Raw genomic sequence first — 15,282 nt, forward strand, 5'->3', positions numbered from 1 at the left:
ATACTTTTTGAGCATTTTTTGCTACATAAGCCTCCATCAGATAAACGGAGGTACACAAAACATATAATATGGTGCAAGATTAATCCATTTAAGAGTCTAAGCTATTTAAAATTATTCCACGATTAAATATAAAATTTTTAGGACAACATCAACTGGATCTTCAGGCGTCGCTAATTCGCTCAATTTATTTTGCTTTTGAAATATTTTAACATAAGCTTCTTGACTCCGCATTATATCGCTTTGTCCTCTCAAATTCTTTTAAGGAGCAGCTAAGGTCTCTCTAGCTGCTATTGTGAACCTGCTCAACAACTTCATTTGCAAACTTTTTAAAAACTTTGCTTTGCACTCCTCATATTACCAAATCATATACCCAGAGATACATCATCCATCTAAACAAATATAACTTTTCCTTGTGAAAAGGCTGATATCTTTAAAGGCTGGCGTGAAGCCTCATTGATCGAGGAAAAGGATAATAGAAAAGTATAAATTTCCTCCAGACATCGGGTTGTTGCATAAAGATGTTTTTGTCCATGTCACTGTTTAAGTATGTTGTTTTGATGCTAATTTGTTTTTCAACTCAGCGTACTTACATACCATTTAGCTTATCAATACTCCGATGGTGAAGAGGCAGGTTGTTTATGATTAATTTTTGTTGTAATTCCAACCTTGTATTCGGCTAAACCTTTTCACTAAGAAACTTTACTTATACCTTCTTAACTACCCGGCGGCTAAAAATGAGAATCAGTTCTTTGTTCTGTTCCAGTTCCTAAACATTGTTTTCAATTGAACAAGTTAATTTTTCCCTTGTTTCAAACAAAATTATATCACTCATTGTTCTATTAGTGCACTTAAGCAGCACTTCTTCATTAAAAACAAAATGCTGCTGAGATTTAAATCTACATCTCCATCCGATCGATGTTATATACTAGCAGGTAGTTTTTCGTCTTTATTGAGCATATTGTTTTCGTTGAGGTTACCATCAAAAAATTTCTAAACTTATTGATCCCTTTTCCATCTGGAACACCTCTTAAATAAGTTTTACTATTATCTAAAGCCCCAAAATATATTTTGAGATGTTTTTTAATCAATTATTGTGTTTTCAACATGAACAAAAGCTGATTAACCAAACACTTCGAGAAACTCTACGGGAGATTATTTTTTGTATTTTGCAAAAGTTTTTTGAATAAGCTAAATGAAAAAAAAAACTCTTTAGTCTCGCTTGATTTTGTAAGTGTAAATGGCAAATACGCTAATTATGCACGCACCTTATTGCCTTTAAAAGCATCTAATTATAGGTTGTAATGCTCCCCAATGCCTCTCAACTCTGCCAATTTTTTATGGTGCTAGAAGTCTAGCCTAACAATTTTTCGTCCCCATAAATGTTTACATCATTTGAAACAAATTGACCTGTCCAATAAAAAAAGAGAAACCTTGTTATCCTGTATCAGCAAAAAGCTGTTCAAATTGTTCAATAAGTTCATCCCTCGAACTAAAAAAAGCCGAAAATTTTGACACCTGCTAACACTATCCATGAACTCTAATGCACACCTGTGGTCATCGACCGCTTTCGGGTTGATGATTCGCTGTATGACAGGATTGAACATTTCTAGGACATCAATTGCCCTTGCTCTCAAGTCCTTGGATTGGTTTAACTGACATATTTCACAGTTCGTTAAAAGTTGCTCATACAATATCGGTCTTACCGCCTGATCTCTTATGTCGCAAATGTCCTGAACGTTTAGCCGAATCGTTTATGCCACAATCTAAGACAATACCCACAAACTAAATTGGACTGCTCTGATGTTTCTCCCAAGTCAATTTTTTTCCAGAAAAACAAACTAAGTCTTTCTTCAAAAAGAAAAAAATGTTCTGTTTGCCGTTTTCTTTTTGATTTTCTAACGCCCTATTAAAAGCGTCTTTTCCGCAGTCAGTTGCCCTAAGTTTTGAAACCGATTACAGATTCCTTTTATTGTTGGGCACAAGCAACATAATACATCTTATTTTCCTCTCTGAACCTTAGAACTTAATATCTTGTTTCAACTGTTTTTTTCCCGCTAATTACACTTGTTTTTTTTTGCTTTGGTGATGATACACGAATGATTCTTGTCTTCCTATTCGAAAAAATTCTTTCTCTATAAAAGCTAGTTTTGCTCTAGGTCAGTCTTATTTTGCAAAAAAGACGAAGCGGAGATAATGTCTTGTTCGGACTTAGAGAAAAATTTCTTTCCTTTCTTAAGCTCTCGAGAATCAGATGCTTAATGGCTGATATGCTTTTGAGCAACCAAACGGTTTGTTGCTGTGTATGTCTGTTCAGAAAAAAAATATATCACCACTTCAGCTCTTTTTGTATAAGATGGAACTGTAGGTGCTTTCTCTCATCACATAAAAAAGAGTCAAAATAAGGTTTTACAAGTTTGAGAGTGCGAGGTAAAATCAAATTGGATTGCGTACGTATATTGCACGTACTTTGTTTTTTTTTGTTTTTTGGTTTTTGTAAAAGTTGTCTATTTTGCTGTGAATGGTTTCAAATAATTTTCTGTGATCAACAGATTTTTATGATTGAAGGCTTTTAGCTTCGCAATGATTTTTTTTAAAAAAATTTTTTATTATTAGACAACACATTCTCTAGAAGAGAAAAAAAGTGCCAAGTCAACTTTCGGTACTCATGCGTCAATCTTTAATTACCCAGTATAGAAAAAAAGCTTCTTCTTTTCAAAATTGACAAGATATTTGTCCAAAGTCGTGGACGATCTCAAATTATAAACAAGTTCTCTTGCATGATTAACTTTTTTTCTGCCAAATGTTCAATTTATGGTGCAGAAGTGAATGCGTTTGAGCACAATCAGCATATGATGTCTATCATGATTTCCATCCAATAAACTTTTTGAGTGGAGATATTATCTTGCACTAAAAACAGGACACTGAATAAAAATTTACCAAGTTATACTATGAAATTAACAAGAAATAACACAAAACTACTAAAAAAGATATCAATTCAATTCAAGCTTTTTATTTGGACAACTCGCTCCTGAATCGTTTTGTTTTCCACAGAAAATGAAGGAGGAAATGCTATAACTGATCTGATCAGAAAACAGAACAAAATATGAGCCGGAAGGAACGTGCAAGAACCCGGGTCGAGGTGTCACCGCCATTCAACGCAAAATTATGTAAGATAAGCGGTGAATGCTGAAAATTTTGTAGGATAAGCGGTGAATGCGGTGAAATTACATAAACAGGCGGTGAAAAAACCTTTACATCCTGGTGAAAAAACCTTTACCTAATTTCACCGCTGATTTTAGCGGTGAAATTACACAAATTCACCACTTTGAAAAAAGCGGTGGAAAAACCTTTGCATAATTTCACCGTTGAATTTAGCGGTGATATCACACAATTTCACCGCTTTGAAAAAATGTCCAAATTATGTAAGATAAGCGTGAATGCGATGGAATGACTTAAATTTGCCGCTTAAGTCAGTGGTGAACTTACATACACTCACCGCTTAGAAAAAGTGTTAAAATTGTTTGAGATCAGCAGTGAATGGGATGAAATTACACAAATTCACCGCTTCACTTAGTAGTGAATTATCATAAATTCGTAGCTGAGTAAACGCTTCGAATTGTCTTTTGTTCAACGAAGTTAAGATACATTTATTAAAAGACGCACGGATGAACTTACAAATATTCGCCACATTTCAACGCTAACAATTTTAATTTCACTGCTAATCTTAGAAAAGTTCAACAAGTATGTTTTACAAATAGTAGAGTGGATTTGATTTCAAAACAAATACGCTAGATTTAAATGAGAAGTGGAGCAGTGGAAGAAGAAGTGGCTCACATGCAAGTGTTGAGAGGTTCGAATCCCTGCAAGGACGGCAACTTGTAGGAAACAGTGAATTGTGGTGAATTTTTGTAAGTTCACCGCTTACTCTAGCGGTGAATTTACATAATTTCACCGCATTCACCACCTTTCATTGCAAAATTATGTACGAAATTTGGGTGAAAAAAACCAACTTTTCACCGCTTATCTTACATATTTTTCCAATTTTTTTCGACCCGGAAACTTGCGAGATAAACTTCAGTCTTGCAAGATCTTGCAAGTTAACCTTTCATCTTGCAAAAACTTGTGTTCTTTCAAGAATTGCTTTTACCGTGCAAGAATTTACCTTTTTGCACAATACTCTCTAAAGATCTTATCAAAAAAGCTTTTTGATCCAGAATCTTGCAAGATCTATCATGATAAATTTCTGGTTAGCCCATAAGTTTCTGTTAGCCCATAAGAAACCAAGCAGTAAATAAACCAATACAAGCCTCTCTTCATTCCTCTGACAGATAAAATCGCTAAATTGACTTAATTTTTGTTCCAGAACTTTTTCAAATTAGAGGATTATATGGGAGGCTGGCTTTGTTCCTTCAGTAAAATTTTCACTTTTTGTTTACGCACTGTAGAGAAAAGAAGAAAAATAATATTTTGTCGCCCCCAGGATTTAGTTTTGATCTAAATAAAAATTTCAAAAAATTGAAAAGGGGGTCGGTCGCCCAAATTTTGAAGAGAAAATTGAAAAGAAAAACATTGCTGGGTGGGGTGGTGGTGGGGGGGGGGGGGGGGCGTGAGGGGACGAGGGACAGATCGCAATTAAAAATTAGGACTTAGGTTTAATGGAGATTTTAAACCGGTATTTCTTCTCAACTTCAAGACTAAAAATCTAACAACTTAAACAATTTGACCGAACATTTTCAAAAAATATCAATTAGTTCGTTTCTTTTTCTCAAAATTTTGATGAAAAGCTCTTTTGCCGTCTCGTCTGTATGTATTCTAGTGATCACAACAAGGTAAACGGATCCTTTTTGTTCCCTAACACAGAATTTTTCGTGAAATCGGCGACTTGCAATTTGGAGCTCTCAAAATAGTTTAAAGTTGATTTTAAAACACTAAGAGTAGAAAAATAGATTTTCTTATTAAGTCTTGAGGTTTTTTTGCCACTAAGTTTTATTATTTCAAAGAACCTACCTATTCAATAATTTCAAACATTGGAGACAGAGTAAAAGAGCTTCAAAAAGTGAACAGCAAATCAATAAAAATCATTATTGAGAATTAAAGATAGAAATCTCTTCCTTTTTATTTTATTTGTATTCTTTTTATTTGTAAAAGCACATGGTTCCAAATAATCTCCTTTTGCATAGCTAAAGACAAAATGAGGGTTGGAAAGTTAGAGTTTATCAATTGCCAGGCTGAAAAATTAATGCGAATGATCTTTATTTCTTGAAAATTATAAGAAAACTATTTTTCACTCCTCCGTATTATGAAATCGATCTTCAAAAATTTATCATTTCCAGAGTTTGATTTTTTCTGGAAAAACCAAAGTGTAATTTGGGGGTGAAACTCCCCAAATGAAGAACAAACGGTGCATTTGAAAGCAGAAAAATTGATTTTCTTGTTGCATTTACAAAAAAGCTGTTGAAGTGTTTGTTTTTCGTGCAAAATACTCTCACTTTACACAGTGAAAATGCGAAAACTCCAATTCAATTGATTACCAATGGAGCCCAACGCTTTCAAATTAGAGCCCTTAGGGACAGCGTTTAACCTTAGTTTTGAAAAAGCTAGAGAAACTACTTAATAATTGCTTAAAATGACAATTGTGTTTAATTTAACTGACAAAAAATTTGGGAGATTTAAAGAAAATGGCCATTTATTCTCATTAAACTTCAAAAATAACAAATTACTTCAAAAAAGATCAAATTTTTCAATTCAAATTTTAGTGTCAATTTTTGCGATTACCAAAACAACTGCCTGAAGGAGTCCCACTTTTTTCCTTGCAAATCAATCGGGAACTAAATGATCTCTGACAATACTCAATTCAAGATTGGATATCGAAAAAAATTCTTTAGACTATTTCCTTTTGGTAGCGAAGTTTGTATATAATTGTTTCTGCGTGTATTTGTTTGCGTTCGCGCACGATTTTGTGGAATTACTGAATATTGAGCGTGAATGAAATGTGTGTATGAGAGAGAGAGAGTGAGAAAGAAAGGTTTAGTGTGAGATGGTTTGTTACTGAAAATTTAGTCACAGATAGCGGCAGAGTGCAAAAAAGTCCGGAAACCATGAAATAATGCTTTATAATTTTTATATCAAACACCAAAGCCGCATGTTTTCAGATCTCACTATTAACACGTCTCCGAGATATTGAAGAAATAGTTGTCCCATTATGCTAAAAAAAAATAAAAATGACATCTTTTTTTTAAAAACTCCGAAAAAAAATAATTTCAAGCTTGAGTGTCAATATTGCGTTCACCGATGCAAGTGCTTAAAGGGGGGCTCACCATAATTCTCCCTAGTTTTTTAGAACCTCAAATGACGGTGATGAACCGTGGTTAAAGACGAGATGCCAAAAAACAAAATTTATATATATTTTTTTGTCTGTATTTGTTTTTGTGAATGTGTGTGTGTTGCTTGTATAGTTCACTTGTGCGGTTGCATGTAAGTGTTTGTGCTTGTGTGAGTGTGTTCAAGGTGCATGTTGTGTGTATTTGAAAGAACGAGAGAGAGAGAGAGAGAGAGAGAGAGAGAGAGAAAGAGCTGTATTTTTTTCTGGGAGATTTTATATCTTTAAATATTAGGTACATGTAGAGATAGAGTGCAAAAAATTTCAGTAATCATGAAAACTTAGAAAAACAATTATTATTTGCTGCCGGTTGTGGCTTTAAATAAGTAAAAAACTGACTGCTTTATTATGTCTTTGACGACACATCTGCTAGATTTTTTTAAAAAAAGTAGATGTCCCATTATGCTCATGAAATGTCAAAGTGACAAAGTTGTTTGCGACTAACTTAAAAAAATTACATTCAAAATTTACTGTCAAAATTATATTACCGATAGTTGCCTCAAAAGTCCAGGCAACAAGTTGTTTTCTTATCGAAAAAACGATTGAAAGACCTAAATAAACAGTGACGAACATTAAGTGTTGGCCATTTGCAAAAAGAATACTTTTTTGGTTTGGTGGTTTTTGAGTAGTATCTGTGTGTGCCCTGTGTTGCAAATTGTACTACCTTTCTTTTCCTAGAATGTGGTGAAGAGTCTTCCTTTTTGTTTGTCGAGTAAGAGGCGTACTTTTTGGTTCAAACACTAGAGGTAATTTTTTCCAATGATTTTAAATTGCTTTCGGATGCTCCCAACAGTTTCTCTGACAAATTTTAAAAGTTTCTTTTGCAACCTCCAGAGAATTATTTCCTCTTGTGAATTATGTAAAAAGATTTTGTGGTCGTCAAAGCTTGCCTATTAACCTTCTAAAGGCGAGCTATGGTTGATTGATGTCGATAAGTATGTGTGATCATGTTCATAAGAAAAACGAAGAAAAAAGATGGTTTTTCATACGCATGAAAAACGCGGTACGATCAAGTTTCCATCTGATCAAGTTCTGTATGAACGTCAGGATGGTTCTGTTTGTGACTGATTACTAAGGTGCATCTCGACTCGGGAGGACAAGATCAACACTTATCATCAATCACTAAATTGCAAACTCAACCAATACCTAACTGTCAGGCGGCAAAAAATGCTTTTCTTCTGAGGGCTCGGGCTTATTATTTTCTTGTAAAACTTGTCATGTGTTTTTTGTGCATTGATAATTAAAAGAAAAGGGTGCGGGGAAAACTTACGATGTTCTTCAGTTCAGCTGATAAATTTGATTTCGCACAAGAGAGAAGAAATTATTTTTCGCGCTCAATTCATATATTCTTATTCTATCATCCAGATTTTCTACGACCCAACTTTTTTAAGTTTTCAATCTGGCAAATCTATAGTTTGTATACAAACAAGTTTCAAGAGTTCAGTTCAAAAAGATAACTTTGTTCAAATAACTTTAAACTTAAGAGAACTTTGTTCTTAGTTCAACTTAACATTTAAAAATTTGCTCACGCAGATAATCCAAATGAACATTTATCATCATAAATTGAATAAATTGAAACGGTTAGCTGGTTGTTTCTAGTAAAAATTTATAAAGTATTCAGTTGACAGACTATGTAGAAGAAAAAGTATGAATTCATAAGTCACTGAAGTTCGTTAACGAAATCATTCATTTTTAAGCTTCGCAAATAATAACTTTCATAGATAACATTCTGCAAAAGTTATCTTTATAGATAACATTCTTGTTCAGATCGATTAATCGTCAGCAGGTATTCATCGAAATATTGGCTCTATTCTGTTTCGACACCCTCACCATCCGTAGTTTTCTTAAAGAGAGTGCTTTACAGCTACACTAATTTTGTACTTGCAATTAAAATTTCGTTGTCGCTATACAGAAACATAAGAGACGGGGGGGGGGGCAAAATAAAATGGATCCGAAGCATTTTCGATTATCATGTTCGACCAACCCGGTTTGACTCTTCTTAGATACCATATCAAAGTCAATATATGGTTCAGTCCAAGTCTAGGCAAAATTTCTTGCATGATCTTGCTATGGTTTCTAAGAAGCCATAAATGGTCTTTGGTATGATTTTCAAAAGTTTACATATAAAAGGTAGTTTAAGCAGAGCAGAACGGCCTTAGATACCATATCCAAAACCATAAAACTTTCAATCTCTGGGTCGAATTTTTTTATGACCTTGAATATGGTATCTAAAAGCCATACACTCCATATTTGCCATTGATAGGATATCTAAGATCGGTGTATGGTGGTCAACCCGGGAATTCAGTGCTCTCAATATATTATATTTAAGGCTCATTTTTCAGATGCCAATGTGGGACATTATCCAAACATGTAGAAACAATCGAAATAGCAATTGGTACTGCAATTTCAGATGAACTAAAACCAGAATTAAAGAAATAGTTTAAAAATATAAGAGCGCAAAATCAAGCTCTCTTATTGATTACTGCTACAAATTAATGCTTCAAATTTGGGTTAATTTTGGTTAATTTTGGTAAATTAATGCTACAAATTTTAATTAATAAAAGCTTCTATTAACCAAAATTTGTAGCATCAATTTGTGTTTAGGACATTTCTTGCCAATATTCAGATTAATAACCAGAAGAACTGCAACATGCTTCTGAAGATTGTCATCATCTATCTATTGATATCAATTATACACGCTCCTGACGGCATGCGAAAGCCCGGGTCAAGAATTTTTCCCAACAACTGGAAAAAATAGAGTTCCTCAAAAAATCTCTGGACCCTTATAGAATTGCTTGGTAATGTCTCTGTGGCCAATTTCCTCAAAATGATAGCATTTACAGCAATTAGGATTCTTGTGGATTTCAGGGTTACTTTTTGAAAAAGAAATAATAACCTGACATCCAATTATGGATTTTTTTCGCAATAATTTCTTCTGATTGAGACCAAATTAAGCAGGCTCTTAAGCAATGATTATAAATCAACCCCGAGGTGAGAATAGAGGGATCTCTTAAAAGCACACAAGTTCCGGTCAGAAATTGGGTAAATTGTAAAAATTTGAAGTTTGAATGGTTAATTTTATATAAATGTATACATTTGTAAGACAGCGGTTTATTGAATTGAATTTGGAAGTCGCTTGATTAAATTGTAAGATTGCTACAAGTTCGTTCCAGCCCTGCTTAGCTCTTAGTGGTTGTTTTTCCTAGAAATGTCTTCATTTGATGAAAATTTAGATAAGAATTAGTTGTTTGGTGTTCAAAGCAGCTCCATTAAAATAAAAAAAAATACAGAAAAGAGCGAAAATTGAAGATCTGAATTAAATTTTCTTTCTGTCAGCCAGCTTAACACTGCTCATTGATTAGTTTCAGATGTAACAACTTAAAAGATAAAAAGTTTTTTCGTAATTATTTTATTATTTTTGTAATCGTTATCTTTTATTCTTCATTCTTCATGTTCAGCTGCTCAAGCTTAAATTCATTTGTTTAGGTTTTTTAACGCTGATAGCAGTTTTGACGACCAAAAACTGATCTCTCTGGCAGTTGATTGTTGCAAGTTTAAGCAATTAATTTTCAATTCACTACTCTTCCTCACTTTTTGTAGAATTTCGCCATCAGACGTAGAGAATATGCTGAAATCAGAATGAACCTCTCGCAAGGAAGATATCGGATATCCTCCCAGAAAGGATATCTTGTATAAGTCTCTTGCAACTTAATTGTATACATCTAAAATTTAACAACTTGACATTTATAAGAGGTGACAATCTGCGAGGTGACAATGAAAGAGGAGCGACAAGCGCAGTCATTTTTTGCGAAAAGTTGCTAATAGCCGCAAAAGAAATTGTGGATGAAGTTTTTGCTCATTTAACAGCCATTGTTTGTTTAACTAATTTTCTATATGCACGCTTCTATGAATTATATATTTATTTTGCAATTTTTAATCAGTGACTTCAAAAAATTTTTAATCTTAAATTTTTTGGAAGCAGTTTTATTTTCCTCAACTTTCTATTAGCACTGAGGAAACCAAAAAAAGTGATTTGCATACAATTAGTCATGAATGTGAATTTCTCACCCCAAATCCACTCTAAAGCATACCAAAACTTTTCAGCTCATTTATTACAATTCAAAGAGTTTTGAATTGTATTGGGGCGCTGTCTTTTTTTAAGATCTGTTCACACATTTTCATGATTTTTGAAGTCAAACTGGAGTAGTGATTTTGGTCACGCCGAAACAGGAAATGGAGCGAAAAAGCGAGTGGTTTTGCGGCGTGAAATTTTTTCGCTCTAATTTTAAAGTAGAGTGAGAAAACGGTTATTGAACAAACAATCGCTTTCTCGATAGTGGTTTTTTGTTCACATGCGGCAATTTCACTCTGATTTTTACTGTTTTTTTCGATTTTTTCGATCGGGCTTTTTTAATTGGTTTTCCAAATCCATTCGCAGCTCATTCTAGGCATAGTTTTTGTTTGAATTAAAATTTAATTTCTCGCTAGTGGTTTTTTTTGTTCACATGCGGCATTTTGACATTGATTTTCTGTATTTTTTCTTATTTTTTGATCCGATTTTTTTAAGTATGGTTTTCTCAATTCACTCATAGTCCATTCTAGGTCTAGTTTTTCTGTTTAGTCAATGAAAATTCTTTGAATTGTACGTCAGGACTTGTCTTGCTATGTTTTTTTTATTAAGCTCAATGTCCTTTCGAGACCATACAAAATTCAATGTCGAATTCTTGACCCGATACAGAGGCGAACCTATTGATGGTTTTACGAAAAGGGTTTCAAACTTGGAAAATTTCAAACGGGATTCTGAGATAATGTCGCTCAAGAGAAAGTCAGAAGAATGGAGATCACCAATTCGACGTTGGAAAAACTTGTAAATTGGCTCTATACGCACAGATGAAACTTGGAATGACGCAACACATTTTTTAAACGAAAATGAGTTTCTCTTGAAAAAAAAGTTGGCGCAAAAACTGGAATTTTCCCTTTTGGGAGCCACACCCCCATCCCAGTATTCTATGCATAACCCGTTATAACGCATGTCCGTTACATAACAAATTATTATGTAAAAAGATTGCACATGTGCTGGGGGTGCGCAAACAACACACACCCAATAAAATGGGGGTTGGAGGACCAGCCTTAAGATCCCAAACACCTCAATGCGCAGATATCCGATGTAACTTTGCAAGAAATGTCCTCAAGACCGCTGATTTTTCAACAAATTGGTGTTGCCTGTACCTCAAACTCAATTCTACAATGTCATTTCACGCTTTTTTTCATCACATTTGCTACTATATATTAATTATTGATGTAATATCGAATTGAATGGAATTCAGAAACCAGTGCTAAAAAGAACGCGCCAAAATTACATGCAGAATGCGCTGAAATTTTAGCGCGTTTCTTACAAAGTTTCAGTTCATTTCAGCGTTATTCTTATGTAAAGATTTTGAGCTGAATTTTTGAAAAATCCAGCTCATGCAGCGCATTTCTTTTAAAATTTTAGTGCATTTTACTTTACAATGATTTGGTGATACAGCGCTAACATCTTGACCCAGGCATTTCCGATTTCATTAATTATTTGATAATTTTTAAGTACCGCGCTAGTAACGATTTGCTTATCAATAAAACTAATCTTTAAAAAAAACTGATTCAATTAGCCAACTGAATGATTCACTTTGTTATTCACTACAAGGATCCTTTTCCTAAATATTCCTAAAGACTTTTTAGAGCAATCGTTTGGATCACTGCTAATCTGCAATTTATCTTCCTAATCGCTAACAACACTCTTTGTTATCATTTCTGTGTGATTGAAATGTTAGCAGTTATCGCATGAAAAGAATCAAGTAGGTTTAATAGAGCAGAATCTCATTCTTGAGGCATAATATGTTATGTGTATTATACAAAAGTTTCACAATTAATTTATTTAACTTTTTGTTTAAGTTACTAAAAGCTGTTTTTTTTGTACAATAAAATAATCGCAATATATGTCTGACTCTTATAGCTTTAATGCGACGTTTTCAAAGTTGTAAAGACACTTTTATTGCTTGCTCAACACAACTATTTTAGCAAATTGGAATCTTTTGGCGTAATCAAACTAACATAGAAGCTCTATGAAAAACTTTTATCCAATGTTGTCATATCAAAATCGGAACAGTTATTCTAATTGGAATTCAAATATTTGAAACTTGGTTTTCGTTCAGGAGGTACTGAAAAAACCAGAAAGGAAATCTTTTTTTTTTTTAATTTCATCTGATATGTAATGTAAGTTTTATAATTGATATTGAGCGAGCCGAATGTTTTCTACAGATATAACTTAACAAGCTCTTTTGAGATAAAATAACACATGATTTTCTCTACTTGAGCTTCATCAACAGCAACGTGAAGCGAAACTTAATAATGAAGAATTTTAATAAAACAAAAACAATTTTGGCATATACACTGACACACACACACACACACATACACACACACACACACACACACACACACACACACACACACACACACACACACACACACACACACACACACACACACACACGCACACACACACACACACACACATACCAGACACACACACACATACGCACACATGTATACTTATATATTTATACAGGAAGCAACAACTAAACAGGAAGCAAAGCTAAGCAGGAAAGCAACAACTTTTAAATCAACGGTCGAGTCTTCATTTTTGGTTGATGCCTCCAGGTTACCAGAATTGAGACGATTCAACCTCCTTTGCGTGAGTTGGGGGTATTTTTATTCATGTTTCTACAAAAAAGGTTTGTAGTTTCAACTATCCAATTAACAACCTGCTCCAAATCTGTATAATTTTAATATCTTCTGAAGTTGTTCAGATCTAGTGGATTGTTCCAACTACAATGAATTTGGTGCTACGTAATGAGTAAGAGCGGTATCAAGGGTAGTATTTTCACAGCTACTTTGAAAAGGTGACTATCGATATGTAGAATATGTGTACTTTCAAAAGTTTCGACGTTTCCTTGCTTTTTGTTACAATATAGGTGCAATGGTTATTTTGTAAGAACTTATATGCTTTCATTCGAGTGTTTAATTATTATGAACTTGTAAGTTCAATGATTAACTTTCAATATCCTTGTAAGTAAAATCGTTAGCTTGAAAGAGCTTGTAAGTCAAAACATTATCTTAAAAGAGCTTTTGTGTTTCGAAAAGATCACTTGTGAGAACTTGTAAGTCAAAAGGTTAACTTGATTTTTATGGTTTAACGTTCTGAGTTGGTTTGGCACATCATTTTAGATATTCTTGCCCTTCTCTATAGTTTCTCTGTATCATGACAAAACATTTGAGGCCGCAGAAAATAGTTCTCTAAAAATTTCATTATAACTCTAATTTGAACTAAATCAGGAAAATGAAAAAATCTCATTCTTTTTAATAAACTTGTTACCATCTCATGCAGTTATACAAGTACAGGGTAAAAGATGTCCATGTCAACTTTACGAGATGCAAATATTTCTACATAGTCATGATTGCAGTCAATTTAAAGGGTATGGAGCGTACTGATTGAAATCCTTATATTCTATTACACAGAACTCACTAGAATGCCCAATCGTCTCACAAATTATGTGCCATTATCCCATTTCTCACTTTCGCAAACTTTCATTTCAAACATTAAATACATGTGATATTTTTTATTGGGGGAGAAAAAGTTTTTATATTGCAACAAAAAAATGAGCAGCAATCAAGACCATCAGTGAAATAAGGTTTTTTAAGATTATGATTGGCCGCAATAATCAGATATAAAATTTGTAGCATGAGGAGCAGAATAAAAAACTGTCATTGGAGGACAAAACGAAAAAGAATTTCATCCTTGCTAACATTTCAACCGTCTTTTCAACTTATGCTTGGTTGTTCAATAAATTGTACTTTTGCCAATTGACTCGAAATATGGATTGATTCATCAAGATACAGGTCCATATTTGCGAAGTAAATAAAAAGCAACAATTTCACAATTTCAATAAAAAATGAATTTTTTGTTGGTTTTCAGTTGTTCAAAACTGGAAAGTGTCCAATTATTGGACTAAGGGATTAAAAATAATTTCAAACATATTTTATACTGCAAAAAAGCAAAACATAATCGAACCAAAAACTCTAATTCTCGCTGATTTCTTGAAATTCGGTGAGTTTTCAGAAAAATTTTTTCAAATTGATCTTGTGCCTAACCATTTAATAAAAGATTATGAACTATTAAAGAAATTTGTTTCTCAAAAAAGTGTCTATGCTTTTGTTTTGCAAAAAAACTGACAATCAAAATCAGAAAAATCTTGAAAAATAATTGAGACGTATGTCGGAGCATTCCGTGCTACTTACAGGCTTTCAAGAGTGGTCTTGTTTTTTTTCTGTGGTAGCTTTGAGGGTTCTCCTACCTCTTAAACAAAATCACCTTGACCATTTTTCGGTTTCACTAGCTGAAAATATATCTGCACTAATGTAATAAAACGTACCCTGGTGAAGTTTTGCCATTCTATCTCTAAACAATAACATCGCAAAAAACACGACAACATTTTGCTGCTTTTTTTGGGAGCTTCTCTGATTGTGTGGCTTTATCACTGCTTTGGATTTACGTTTTTTTCCTATTTTTTCAGTTCTTGAAAACATGCTGCCCACTTTTGCTCCCTGGAGGTTTTGCTTTTTGAAAATAAAACCAAAATAATTGAAACATTTTTTCATGTTCAAAAAATTCTTTATGATCTAAAAAGGGGCGGTCTTTAGATAACCTCAAGTTGACAAATAATGAGTTAGGCATTTTTTGTATAAGGCCGTTCCTCGTTGTCCAAAGCCATGCTTTAGTGGCTCTTGATATGAAACTATCACAACCGATCAAAATATCACGACAGAAATTCAAATTTAAAATGGGCGTTTTTTTATTAGGGTAT

Source organism: Convolutriloba macropyga, chromosome 2, assembly GCF_964194025.1.
Source record: "Convolutriloba macropyga chromosome 2, txConMacr16.3, whole genome shotgun sequence".
Taxonomy (NCBI): Eukaryota; Metazoa; Xenacoelomorpha; order Acoela; family Convolutidae; genus Convolutriloba; species Convolutriloba macropyga.